The sequence below is a fragment of the Natator depressus genome, chromosome 2 (assembly GCF_965152275.1).
Source record: "Natator depressus isolate rNatDep1 chromosome 2, rNatDep2.hap1, whole genome shotgun sequence".
In the NCBI taxonomy this organism is placed as follows: Eukaryota; Metazoa; Chordata; order Testudines; family Cheloniidae; genus Natator; species Natator depressus.
In genome coordinates, this window is record NC_134235.1 from 173,509,234 (window position 1) to 173,523,799 (window position 14,566).

Below are 14,566 nucleotides of genomic sequence, written 5' to 3' on the forward strand. Positions count from 1 at the left end.
TTCACAGGTTCTTTATATTTTTTTTTATTGGAATGAGTATCAGAGAGATTCCTGCTACATCCAGCAAGACTCTGATTTTATCAGTATAAGCCCTCACCCTACAACCTGATCCATGAAGACAAGCCCTAATTCCCTATGTAATGTAGTCAATGTAGTTTCATGAAGGTGGAAGGGTCCTTTCAGAGTGGGACCATGGGGACTATAAATAAAGGAATAGTCCATTTTGTGACACTAGCCAATGATTCAAAATTATTTGTAATGCCTTATTATTACTTAGTCCACAAACCTGTTCTTTCTTGGTAGCACCCTGTGACACTGCTGAAATCCATTCACGTACCATCAGGATTGGCATTTCTCTCTCTATTTTCCAATAGCTAAGATGTTCCTCAAATATGGCTAGATGCAATTCATATACCATGATACATTATGGATCTGACTCTGATCTTCCACCAACTTTACAATGGTATAACCCTGTTAACTTTAGTGGAGATACTTCTGATTTACACTGGAGGAAGCAAGAGGAGAATCAGACCCTTTCTCCTCATAAATGGACTCTTATGCAGGCCTGAAAAGCTAAAGACCATTGTCCAGGTATGCCGGAAGGAGGACAGGAGACACTGGATGTCATTCAATTAGGCTGCAACTTTATTCCTAAATGTCCAGGAGTACATAGCAGATAAAATTGTACAGTGCAGATAATTCCATAAACATTTACACGTACCCAAGAGGGGAGGGCTGCTGTCTGTCTTCCCCCTTTACCCATCCTGGTTCCTACCCAGTTCACTGCTGGGACCTAATCCCCTCCTCAAATGAAGGTTAAGGGGGGGTATAAAGGAGCAGGAGGGATGACTCCCGGACATACTGGTCATAAGAGCTCCGAGCCCCCCTTCTTTCCACTCCTTTAAAGAATACCTTCTTTACCAATCCATTTTATCTGATCACCGTATCCCTTCCCTATGGAGTACCTGCACTGGACATCCACCCCAAGCTTACACAGTGAGCTGCAACATCATAACCTAACTCCCATTTCTTTTTTGCCCGAACTAAACACCCACCCTGCTGTGGGGAAGGCGAATCCTCCCCCCATGTCGCTTTGCCTACCTGGGGCTGAGGGAAAAATTCCTTCCCATCCCTCTGAGAAAGGTGTGACTGGCATAATGCCCACAGTGGATCATGACAAAACCTGGTATTTAACTACCTCCACAGGCAGGAGGGTGTATGCTGCTCTGCCTGGTCCGGATAAAAGAGGTCTTTTTCTGTACCAGCGTAGACATATACAGTCCCCCCTTTTCTTCTGGTCACCAGGGGGCAGGGATGGGTGAGCATCCCCACGCTGACCTGGTATGGAAATGCCACTGCAAATCACTCCCTATCCCTTAAAGGGGAACACACCTTTTCCAACAAGCCAGACAGCACCACCACCGCTTAATGTTCAGTGAGGTCAGTCTGTCTCACTTATTTTACACAAAACTCCCTCAAATTCAAGGGGAGATCTTTACCAGGAATGAAGGTGGGATATATTATCCTATAATATAAAACAGCCTTACTATATCCTAATATTATAGATTTATTATAACTTGGCACAGCCTTATTAGACTACAGTAAAATATCATAATATATCATCTTAAGATAACAAGTCCTTATTATCGCTTTATAACGTATTGATTCTTTCTGTAGGCCTAAAAGATTACAAAAATGAACAAAAAGGACTCATAAGTCATGCTAATTGTTAGCCCTGTGAGTCCTCACAGTGAGGAAATAAAGAACCACTTGGTGTTGTTGAGGAGGAATGAGTTACATTTGAATTTTTAAGGTGCATAAAGAAAATTATTGTTCGATTTTACTGAACAAGTAGCTTCAGGTAAGAGGTCTGTTTGGCATCTTTAGTGCCATCCAAAATTAGGAGTACATTCCACATACACACAAAAAGACTGATGATAAACAGAGACACAATTAAAGTACCCAGAACAACTGATACCTGTTAGATGTATTTGTTCTAATTCAAGGTGGCTTACCACCTCCTTTGGAACACATATTTGCCTCTTTTTTATTTTTAATGTACTTGCTCCTATTATAGAACAATTCAAAAATTGGGGGTTGGGGGAAAATCATGTTAATTTTTTAATGATTAATTTCATTTACTTGTATAAGTCAGTCTACCAGCTCTAGTCTACTATGGTTTCCTTATGGATCGAAAAGCAAAATCATTTCACAGTCCTGAGGTTTAGTTAAACAATTGGATTTTCTCCAAAGAACTTCACGGCCTATCAGAGTTATACTGGCCAAGGATATGATTGACATACTTGCAACTTTCAAAGATCTCGATACATCAAATACCCATAAAGATTTTTTTTCAGTTGGGAAGGATTTTGCCTATGGGCAAAATGTCCATGGAAAACCCCCAACATAGCAGAACTACTGTGGTAATGCTGGGAGGTAGGGAAGGAGCTCATGGAGGGAGCTGAATATGGCAGAGCTGGCCATTCCATCTCTTGTGCATAAGCCACATTAGAGCGGTGCTTTCAGGAGCAGTGCCTCTGAGTGGGTGGCTTCTCTTCCAGTTGCTGCAGAAAGGCTGGAGAATTATCCCATATCATATCCATGGGTAGAGGGTAGATTCCATCCTCTCTCCCTCCTGTATAGTTTCCTGCAAACCCCCTGTTTTACTGGTGTGATGGGTGGGCTGCAAATGTCATGCTTAAAGAACAATGATGGTGTTCTATGACATGAAATTGCATTAAAGTACTCTCTGTTTTCACCCACTATAATTTCCATTCCAGAAATAGGACTTAAAGAGAGGTGATGATTAGATTGTGAATAAGGCAGTTTGTTTAACTTTGACTTTTCCAGATGACACAATCAATTCAAGCTAATGCAAGCATTGACGTTTTTCCAGTTTTGGACATGTATGTAAGCCATGAGATATAGTTATGACTATTCTACATTTTCCATCCAAAGACAGAAGGGTGTATAGAAATTGCAGCAGCTGTTGCTGTATGTGTCACTCTGTGTAGGTGGATATAGTGGGCACACAGAGAATAACTACTGTATGCAACACTGATCAGAATCTGGCAGGGATGCATGTGTGTGCTACAGCCACAGAAATAAGATGAACATGAAAAACATCAAAATGGAGCATAATATTTTACAGGAATTTGACTGCATTTTCACAAAAGTACATAAATGGAAAGGGCCAGATTATTATCTCTCTTCCCCCAGTTTTACATCAATGGAGTTAGTCCTGATTTATGCCGGCGTAAGTGAGGACAGAATTATGCCCATAAAACTGAATTTTGTCACTCAAATGATTGTGTGTGGTATTTTGCCACATCTGGGATTGTTGACTGTAAATATACAATAAGGCCCACAGGTGAAATTGGTGATCTTCTGACCTGCACCAGAAAGTTACAAGTCAATTGTGGAACATAAATTGCAGGACTGTGCTATGATTTTGCATAGACTATGAGAGGAGAAGAGTGAGAGAAGAGGAAATAAAGACCAAACTAGGGGAAACAGTCTGCTCCCAGACTGCACACAGAACTGAAATTGACTTTACTTGGAGTATGGACAAAGATCTAGGCAAAATATGGCCCTAAGAAAAGAGTGAAAGCAGAGGAACTCTGAGAGAAGAGGAAATAGACAACCAATCAAGAACAGAAAAGGATGAGAAAGGCAACAAGAATGAGGAAAAAGGACAGAGTAGGTGAGATTAACAGGAATGACAAGAATGGTATGAAAAATTTAAAAATAAGACTTTGGTAATAAAAATAGAGGACTGTAGTTTTTCTGTTGTAAGTACTGTTTTTTGAGAAATATAATTAAAGCTGGTCAGAATTTTTTTCCCCCATGGAAAATTTGACAAAAATGAAAACGAATTATTTTTTGTCAAAGTTTTCCATGGATAAATTGAATTTTTCTCACAAAATCAAAATATGAACTTTCTTGATTCTGAAATGTGCATGGGATGCCTCACGGGAGTTGTAGTTTGGGTGACTGATGTTCCCATTCCCCTCTATAGGCTGGATTCCCTGTTTAGACTACATATCCCATGATGCACCACAGCCTCTCCTCTTGGTGAGGGGAGATGGTGCATCATGACAGTGTCATGGATATAGCACATCATGAGAGATGAAGTCCAACTCACAGAGGTGAATGGGAGCATAAGGCACCTGAAATGCAACTTCCATGAGGCAACATGGCAACACTTCAGAATTGAAATATTTCAGTTTTCTGTAGAAATATTTTGGGTTTCAGGCATCCAGTATTTTGATAAAAAACTTAAATTTTCAGTGGAAAGCAGACACTTTTTGTGAAGAATTTCATTTAGTCAAAAACCCAATTTTCCATTGAAAAATAGTTTCAATCAAAATTTTTTGACCAGCCTTAATAAATGTCTATCCCACATTCTCTACTATTAAAGATGTGTTCTATTTATCTTTCCTTTGGGCCTCAAAACTAGTGATACTGTAATGTTATTCCCTGCATAAACAGGCATGGCATTCAAAAACAATTTATTAATCTTGCAGTGCTCAGCAAAACGCACACCCTTACATGCTTGCACCTCACACCAAATCCCACTCACACTCAAGCTACACCAAAGCAGGCACACTCAGACCTAAACACTGTACCCAAAGCCTAAATTTAGCATACACACACCAAGTACAAACACAAAGTATCCCGTTCTATCCACCCTCAGAGGGTCCAGTCTTGCAAATAGATTTATACACATGGAGCTTCACTCCTATGTGGAGTTCTCCACAGGAGTAAGATTTTACACAAGTGGATCTGACTGCAGAATGAAACCCATATTTGACATTTCAAAATATACTTATAATCGTCTTATGTCTAGGGAGCATGTTATGGGGGACTCCACAAACACTGCACAGCCGAACAGTGTGTGTGCATGTGCGAAAGTGGTGTGGTCAAAGAGTCCACACACACATTGTGCACCCTGCGCGTCAAACCTTCACACGGGGAGAACAGCAAGGCACCGCCACTAGTACAGCCTGTGAACACTCATAGCTGTGAATAGGGCATGCAGATGCACTGGATCCTACACCTGAGTTGGGACAAGGATTCCATCCCCACAGCATCTGCCTATGTCCCCCCTGCAAGGCCCTATTCCTTGAGCTTTGCTTGTGGGACCAGAATTGCACACTTAAAGTCCAACTTGTTGAGTTGTAAAATGCAGCCTATGACCACAATAAATCAGGTTGAAGAGAAAGTTGATCAGCAGCCAGATTTTTATTGATGATGTACCACAAACAACCAACAAATTCATTGAGGAAAGTATATGTATTGTGACAGACACAAACTGGTTGGGTGCAAAAGTCTGGTAGAAGGAAAACACACTGGACACTGGATGACTAGTTTTCTGTTTCCTGACTGACCAAGGCAGGGGCCAGAGCAGTCAGGAACGTGCTAGAAGCAATTAAGTCAGGCAGACACCTGGAACCAATTAAGAACTGATTAGAAGCAATCAAAGGAAAGAGGCTAATCAGATCACCTCAAGCCCATTCAGAACCGGCTGGGACTAGTTTAAAAGGAAGCCCCTTTAGAAAGGCTGGCTGGTAGGAGCAAGAAGGTGTGTTCTGGGAAGACTGGGAGAAAGAAGGTGCCCAGTGAAAGAGCTGGAAGGGTAAGCATGGTCAGGTACCTAGGAGGGGCTGTTTGGGGAAGGGAAGGGCTATAGCTCTGGTAGTACAGGAAAACTATCTGTTGCTGTTGGCAGTTAGGGTCCCTGGGCTGGAACCCAGAGAAGAGGGCAGGCCTGGGTTTTCCCTCACTGCCCCCGCACCACAAATACTCCCTGAGAAAGAGGACTGGGACTAAAGAAGGCTCTTACACCAAACCTGTTGACTGGCTGCTGATGAAGGTGGCTCAGTAAGCTGTAACCCTTGCCTCTAGAAGGGGAGAGAAGCTACACTGCGGGTCACAGCAAACCTCTGAGGCAAACCCTAACTGCCTAGAAGCACAGGACCCCCCATTGAGGCAAAGCCGATGCTCTGCCACAGTATGTATAAGTATATATCTGTATACACCCCAACCCCCCATCTAGGACACACACACATATATATATATATATATATATATATATATATATATATATATATAATGTCTGGTATAGGTGTGAGTATGTGTATCTATCTATCTAGTCCTCATCCATCCATCCACACCCTTACATACACACACACACACACACACACACCTATACATACATATATCTTCCTCATGGAATTTGTTGGTTGTTTGATTACACACACTTACTTTTTGTACAAAATATACTTTTACATGCAGCATTCAGTCTCCTGGCCCACCATCAGGACTGAAATAAAAATACTATTGTGTCAATTAGAGTTAAACACATACTTAAGTGCTTAACACAACAGGGATGAGACCAACTAACATGCTTAATATTAAGTTGATTGAAGCCTTAATCTTTCTGTGCCTCAGGTCCCCATCTGTAAAATGGGGATAATAATATTTTCATCCCTCACAGAGATGTTTTGCAGATACTACTGTGATGAAAGCCATAGGTACATAGATAGGTGACCTTGCAGACTTCTGAAATCCTTAATTTTATTGGAAGGTTACTATTAGTATTTTGCAGCCTTAGTCTACCACACTAAAACAGCGATAATGGACATAGCTGTTTCTACCCCAAAATTACACTATTTCACCCATGTAATTGGCTGAAGGATTATGGAGAATGTAATTAGTGTGCCAGAGACACAGATGTGCAATAGATGAAGAAATGAGGAAAAACTGGTGTCATCGGCATCATCAAGAAAAATCAGATACTACGAAAAGCAAAGGAAGGGAGTGAAGTTAGACTGAGACACCACAATTTAGTGGCGACATTGAAACACAGAGAAAGAAGAGCATGGTCTTCATAAAAGAACAAAGCAACAAGAGCGCAGCAGAGAAGAAATGATTAAGAGCAAGTTACATTTTAATGTGAGAGAAGAAAACAAGGGATTGCATGGAGTTGTGGTAATGAGGTGGGACAGTGGATGTGGTGGGAAGAAGCTGCAGGAAGAAAACTTTCTTGGCCCGAAATTTGGAATGCAGATGTACAAAGAATGTCCCATCTGAGAGCTGTCCTCAGCCTTTCAGCAACAGCTAATTTGGAACATACAAGCAAAAATGACGAGGTGCGGAATATGTAGGAGAATGCTGCCTTCAGCATGTTTTATCCTGTTGGAGTGTAGCCGTACCCCAAGGCACTAGTGCTGTAAGACACAATGAAATATTAAAAGTCCTGGAAGGCACAGTAGACAAGTCAAGACTGAGGACAAGTCAGACTACATACCAGATTTACTGAATCTGCTATGTAGAAGGAAATAGCAAGAAAGAGCATTAAATGCAAAGGTAACTACCTCACCTAAAGCAGACTGGAAAATAAAACAGCAGCCTTAGCAGGTACCTCTATGTACTGTGGGCGAGCAGGTGATCATAATAGCACCAACTATTAGGAATATTGTGTTGAAGTGATACATGAATTGGAGCGTGTTTTAAACACAAGTGGTATATTTAGAACTACAGTTCATTGGCCAAGTTCTCCTGTCAGTTACATTGGTGCAACCCCATGTAAGTCAGTTCTTCAGAAAAGAATATTGTGATGGCTGGGGTAATGGTAAGCCCCAGAAAAGACCCCATTATTGAGGTCCTCCAAGTATGGAAATATTTTAGTGTTAACAGGCTGGTACGACAACAGCAGCTAAGCAGCTGTTTTTTTGTTTGTTTGTTGTTTTTTTAAAAAGATGCACTTGTCAGTATACTATGGATTTGGATAAGTCCCTCACAAAAGGCTATTGAGGAAACTAAGTAATCAAGGGGTATGAGGTGAAGGTCTGACCTGGATTATAAACTGGTTAAGAGAGGAAATACAAAGAGTAGGAACAAATGGTCAATTTTCTCATGGAGGGAGGTTATTATGGATTCATATTAGGACAAGTGTTTTATGATTTTAATAAATACCTGGAGAATATGGTGAAAAATGACCAGGTAAAATCTGCAAGTGACACAAAATGATGTAGGTTGGTACAGAAGACCATGAGGAACCCCAAAAGGACCTAAGATTCATGGTTGGGGAAACACCATGACAGATGAAATGCAATATAGATAGAATAATTTCAGTGACTCACACACATTGTTGAGTTCCAAATTAACTATAACAACTCAGGGGAAAAACATGTGTCACAGTGGACAGCTCACTGAAAACACCTGCTCAAAGAGCACTGGTGATCAAAAAAGCGAACAAAATGTTAGATTGTATTAAGAGAAGGACAGAGAATCATACCAAAGATATAATGCCATTATATTTGTTGCTGATGCACCTCACCATTATTACTGTGTTCAGTTCTGATTACAGAATCTCAAAGAGGTTATTGCAGAAATGAAAAGGGTTGAGACGAAGGCAATGAAAATAGTTAGGTGCATGGAAAGAACTGGTTATGAAGAGAGATTAAAAACATGAAGCCTACAACAGGTGCACTTTAGTAATACTTTTCACAACATTAAAAATGTTTAGAAAGGTATTACTAGTTCTAGTAAAATTCTCATTATACATATAGGCAACTGTATATGCTTAAACTGATATCTTTGAAAACAGTAAAAACTTTGAAACAGCAACTATTTCATGTTTCAGAGTAGCAGCCGTGTTAGTCTGTATTCGCAAAAAGAAAAGGAGGACTTGTGGCACCTTAGAGACTAACCAATTTATTTGAGCATAAGCTTTCATGCATCTGATGAAGTGAGCTGTAGCTCATGAAAGCTTATGCTCAAATAAATTGGTTAGTCTCTAAGGTGCCACTAGTACTCCTTTTCTTTTTGCAACTATTTCATATAGCTTGGAGAAGAAATGGATAGGCGGTGACGTAATAGAGGTGTATATATAATAATTTAGAGCACATAAATTGGAAGCTTGTATTTATTTCTCATAATAGAACAAGATGGCACCCAATGAAATTAAAAAGAAACATATTTACAACTCATAGAAAGAAACAATGTTTTGCACAACACATAATTAACCTGTGGAGTCAATGCCACATGGTATAATTGAAGCCAAGAACGTAGCAAGATTCAAAAATCCATTAGACATTCCAGTTACATTAGATAGGCTAGAAAGTATATAAGCAATATAAACCCTCATACTCAGAGCACAAGATCATCACTAAAGGTAAAATTTTCAAAAAGTTCCTAAGTGACTTAGAAGCTGAAGTCTCATTGACTTTTAACTGGTACTTCGGCACTTCTGAAAATGTTACCCTCATTGCCTGGATTTAGAAAAGAAATTCCACTAAGAGTACTATATTTCATACTTATTCATTGTAAGATTTCTGGCATCTTCTGCTGATGCACCTGGTGCTGACCACTGTCAGACAGGATACTGGACTAAATGGGCCAGTGGTCCATTATGCTATGGCAATTCCTGTGTTTCTGTGGCTGCCACTGGAGGGTTTTAATTAAAAGTGACTATAGATTGGTTTTGGCAAGTCTGGTGGCTCTTATGAGAAAGTTGGATGACTGAATTTTAAAATAAAACAATAATTTGGACCCACATTCATTTGGGATATAAGCTAGAACTGGGTTAACAATGCAGGAATATATTAATAGACTCATAGAATAGAATCACAGAAATGTAGGGCTGGAAGAGACCTTGGGAGATCATCAAATCTATCCCCTGCACTGAGGTAGGACCAAGAATACCTAGACCATTCTTGAGGAGTGTTTGTCTAATTTGTTCTTAAAAACCTCCAATGAAGAGTTCCACAACCTCCCTTGGGAGCCTATTCCGCTGCTTAGCTATTCTCATAGTTAGAAAGTTTTCCTAATATCTAAGCTAAATCTTCCTTGCTGTGGATTAAGCCAATTACTTCTTGTCCTATCATCAATGGACACGGAGAACAAATGATCACTGTTCTCCTCATAACAGCCCTTAACATAATTGAAGACTATCAGGTCTCCCCTCAGTCTTCTTTTCTCAAGACTAAACATGCCCAGTTTTTTCTAACCTTTCCTCACAGGTCAGGTTTTCTAAAACATTTATCATTTTTTGTTGCTCTCCTCTGGACTCTCTCCAATTTGTCCATATCTTTGCTAAAGTGTGGTGCCCAGAACTGTACACAGTATTCCAGCTGAGGCCAGAGCAGGACAACTACCTCCTGTATCTAACGTATGACACTCCTGTTAATTATACTTCAGATCGATATTAGCCTTTTTTGCAACTGCATCACAATGTTGACTCACATTCAATTTGTGATTCAGTAAAACCTCCAGATCCTTTTCAGCAGTTCTATGTCTAGCCAGTTATTCCCCATGTTGTAATTGTGCATTTGAATTTTCCTTCCAAAGTGAAGTACTTTGCACTTGTCTTTACTGAATTTCATTTTGTTGATTTCAGACCAATTGTCCTATTTGTCAAGGTTGTTTTGAATTCTAACCCTGTCCTCCTGTCATAGAATCATAGACTTTCAGGGTTGGAAGGGACTGTCATTCTGGACACCACCCGCAAATGCTAGGCATTCATTTAAAAAACCCAGAAAGAAGCTAACAAGGTACATAGTTGACACATGCTGCAAAGATTTATGAACAAACTATTTAGGTAATCACTGTTTTCATTATTTGCGCAGCACAAGCTGTGAATATGGTCAAATCAAATTTTCCTTTTGAATTTGAATAGTCACAAATAAGTTTTGCAGTACTGACTCGAAAAGGAACTGCTGCATGCTCTGCAATCTGCAAAACAGCCAGGTGCCTAAATATGAGCAGAAACATTTTCAGCCCAAAATATAAATATTATTAGCTAAGGAATTGCCTCTTTAAGGGCCAAATTCTGGTTTCAGCTACACTGGTGTAAACCCGGAGTAACTCCATGGAAATAAGTAGTGTTCCACTGAATTTACAGTCCTGCGAAGTACTGGCCTCTTGGTTCCACTACTGGCTCTGTCGCTGAACTCCCACGTGACCTTGGGCAAGTCTCTTAAGGTGGGACTTTTCAATGTGATTTGTGTTCCCAAATCATTGAAGCATTTTTGAAAATCCCAGCCTTAATTTTTCTGTTCCCCATTTGTAAAATGAAGATAATACTTTCAGTCTTCTACCCTCTTCTTGTCCATTTAGACGGTAAGCTCTTCAAGGCAGGATCTAACCTCTTAACATGAGTATGTACAGGGCCTCACACAATGCATCCCTGTATTACTGTAATACTACTAATAAAAATACTTTAACCATGAGCAGAATTTGATTTTGTACATTTTACATAAAAATATGGAATGGGAAAAGTCTAAAGAAAATTTTTCTGAAACACAGCAAAATAGCATGTGACTTTACTCCTATACATGATTTTGATAAGAACATAAAATAGCCCACACTGGGTCAGACTAATGGTCCATAATGACAATGAAAGGTGCTAGATGCTTCAGAGGGAATAAACAGAACATGACAATCATCCCATCATCCAGTCCCAGCTTCTGGCAGTTAGACTCATAGACTTTAAGGTCAGAAGGGACCATTGTGATCATCTAGTCTGACCTCCTGAAATAGACCCAAACCTCTGGCTGAGTTACTGAAGTTCTCAAATCATGGTTTAAAGACTTCAAGTTACAGAGAAATCACTATTTACATAGTTTAAATCTGCAAGTGACCCATGGCCCATGTTGCAGAGAAAGGCAACCCCCCCCAGGGTTTCAGCCAGTCTGACCTGGGGGAAAGTCAGAGGCTTAGGGACACCCAATGCATGGGATTGTCTTCTTAACCATCTTGGCTAATAGTCATTGATGGACCTCCATGAATTTATCTAATTCTTTTTTGAACTCTGTTGTACTTTTGGTCTTCACAACTTTCCCTGGAAACATGTTCCACAGGTTGACTGTGTATTGTGTGAAGAAGCACTTCTTTTTGTTTGTTTTAAACCTAATGACTATTTATTTCATCAGGTGACCCTTGATACTTGTGTTATGTGAAAAGGTAAATAACACTTCCTTATTCACTTTCTCCACACCATTCATGGTTTTATAGACCTCTATCATATCCCCCCTTAGTCATCTCTTTTCTAATTTAAGATGTTCCAGTCTTTTAAATTTTTCCTCATATGGAAGCTGTTGCATACTTATCATTTTTGTTGCCCTTCTCTGTACCTTTCCCAAGTCTCTCATATCTTTTAGGAGATGGGGCAACCAGAATTACATGCAATTTTCAAGGTGTGAGAGTACCATGGATTTATATAGTGGCACTATATTTCCTATTTTATTATCTATCCCATTCCTAATGGTTCCTAACAGTCTGTTCGCTTTTTTGACTGCTGCTGCACATTGACCAGATGTTTTCAGAGAACTATCCACAAGATCTTTCTCAAGTGGTAACAGTTAATTTTGACCCCAACACTTTGTATGTACAGTTTGGATTATATTTTCCAGTGTGCATTACTTAGTATTTATCAACATTGAATTTCATCTGCCATTTTGTTGCCCAGTTTTGTGAGATCCCCTTTGACTCCTTGCACTCAGCTTTGGGTTAACTATCTTGAGTAGTTTTGTATCATCTGCAAATTTATCCACCTTTTTCCAGATTATTTTTGAATATGCTGAACAGGATTGCATATATTTTTATCTCACAATGGGAAAATATATAATAGAAAAATATTTAAATTAACTTGCAGAGTTTTCTTAACTGCCGAGTTTTCAAGAGGATGGAAAGTTGCATGATGAGTTGAGATTGGCTGTAACCCTATTTTAATACATCATTTTTACTTCATTGATTTATTTTTACACTCACAACTTAAAAAAATGGTTTGCAATTTTTCTCCCCAATACACTTTAAGCAATTTGAAAATTATCTACCAAATAGAGTATGGGTCTGAGTTTCAAAGATCCTGAGTACCTGTGGCTCCCACTGAGTTTAAATGGAGTTAGGTGCTCAGCTCTTCTGAAAATTAGCCATTATAGCAGAGGAGTAGAGATGAGTTGAACCAAAATGTTGGACTGAAACATCCCTGGCCTGTGGGAAGGTTCATATCTACAGCCAAAAATTGAGACGGGTTCATACCCTGTTATCTGACAGACAACTTCAGAACTGATTTATAGCTTGTGCAATCCCATTTACTTTTCAAAGGGCCCAACTGCCAGTATTGTTACATCTCATTTGATTCTTTATCTGAGCATCAGCACTATCAACTTGTAGGACGAGGTTCTTAGGCCTCGGCTCTGCTCCAATTGTAATCAATGTCAACACTCCACTGACTTCAGTTGGGGGCCTCAGGTAAAAGCTTGAAGAGCCAGTAGAGGGAGCACCTGTAGCTCTGATCTGTAGGTCCGATCAAAATAGTGATTTTATAGTATTTTTAATATACTGGTAATTTTGTATTCGATTTTTTTTTTTTTACATTCACACTGAGGAGGACATTCGACATCAGCTTACCATAGATTTAAGAAAGGGAATATTTTTGGTGCTGAACTACTAGTGGCAATCCATTGAAATCCTGGAGTTTGACTGAATAAGGTCAGTGGGACTGGGCCCGGAGATGCTGATCTTTTGAAAAATTGTTACTTAAATAAATCTTGAAAAAATATTTGTTATTTCTCCTTTGAAAATAAAATCCCTCCAAGGACTCGTTTGCTTGCTTTTAAAGATTCACCTTACTACTCAATAGAACTTGAAGCAAATACATTATTTAACATATATCTGTGTTTCCTTCATTTATTGGTGGGCAATTTATAGTAACTCTTTTTATTTATATTGTACAATATGTAGCAGATCCTACATACTGACCTACACTATGGTAAGACCAGATAGTGGCTCTTCAGCTGTTGGACTGTCCCATTGCAACGCACCACCTAGCAACAGTTAATAGAGGCACTGTGCTTCTCTCCATGTGAGGCTGACTCCATCAGCACTGCAGAGGAGGGGATGAGGCCCTGGCTCCACTGCCATCCACCCCCTTCTCGCCTACTTTGCGGGATCTAGTACCACAAGCAGCTCTAGCTTGAATGGGTTCCCCTTCTGCATCAGCCAGCAGGGATTCCTTAGGAACCTGGCTCGGCAGAGAGTTGTGATGCTTTTCAGACCTCTAACAGGCCTCTGTGCTCCATCGTTGTCCTAAGATCCAGGGATATCCCAGGAGAGCAACAGTTTTTGTGAGTCTCACCCCCTGCCTGCTCCTGGAGGGAGGGAAAGCCCTGCCCTCTCAGTGGGACAAGCAGAAGGAAACCGTGGGATGAAACCTGCTGCATTTCCTAACCCATATGCAGATTTTCCACTGCAGGGGCTCTGGGCTCTTTACAGTCCTCTGTTACTAAACATTTAAGGGTGGCATTTTCACAAACACTCAACATTGGCCTAACTCTGCTCCCGCTGAAGTCAATGGGAGTTTTACTAGTGACTGCAATGGGAGTAGAGTTGGGCCAATGCTGAGCACTTTTGAAAATTCCTCCCTTAAATGACCCAGAGAATAGGCTGGCAAAAGAACCCTGCAGCCATATAAAGGTATGAGACCTAAGAAAAGAGCCATCTTAGAAATTCATTAGCTTTTTAAATCTCAAGCTAAACAAGGCACAGTTGAGATTAA

The 14,566-nt window shown here is 40.0% G+C and overlaps 1 protein-coding gene across 1 annotated transcript in view; it reads right to left on the minus strand.

Moving 5' to 3' along the window:
• POU6F2 (POU class 6 homeobox 2) overlaps window positions 1-14,566 on the minus strand; it is a 377,737-nt gene that overhangs the window by 16,886 nt on the left and 346,285 nt on the right. The gene's annotated exons all lie outside the window — the stretch shown is intronic.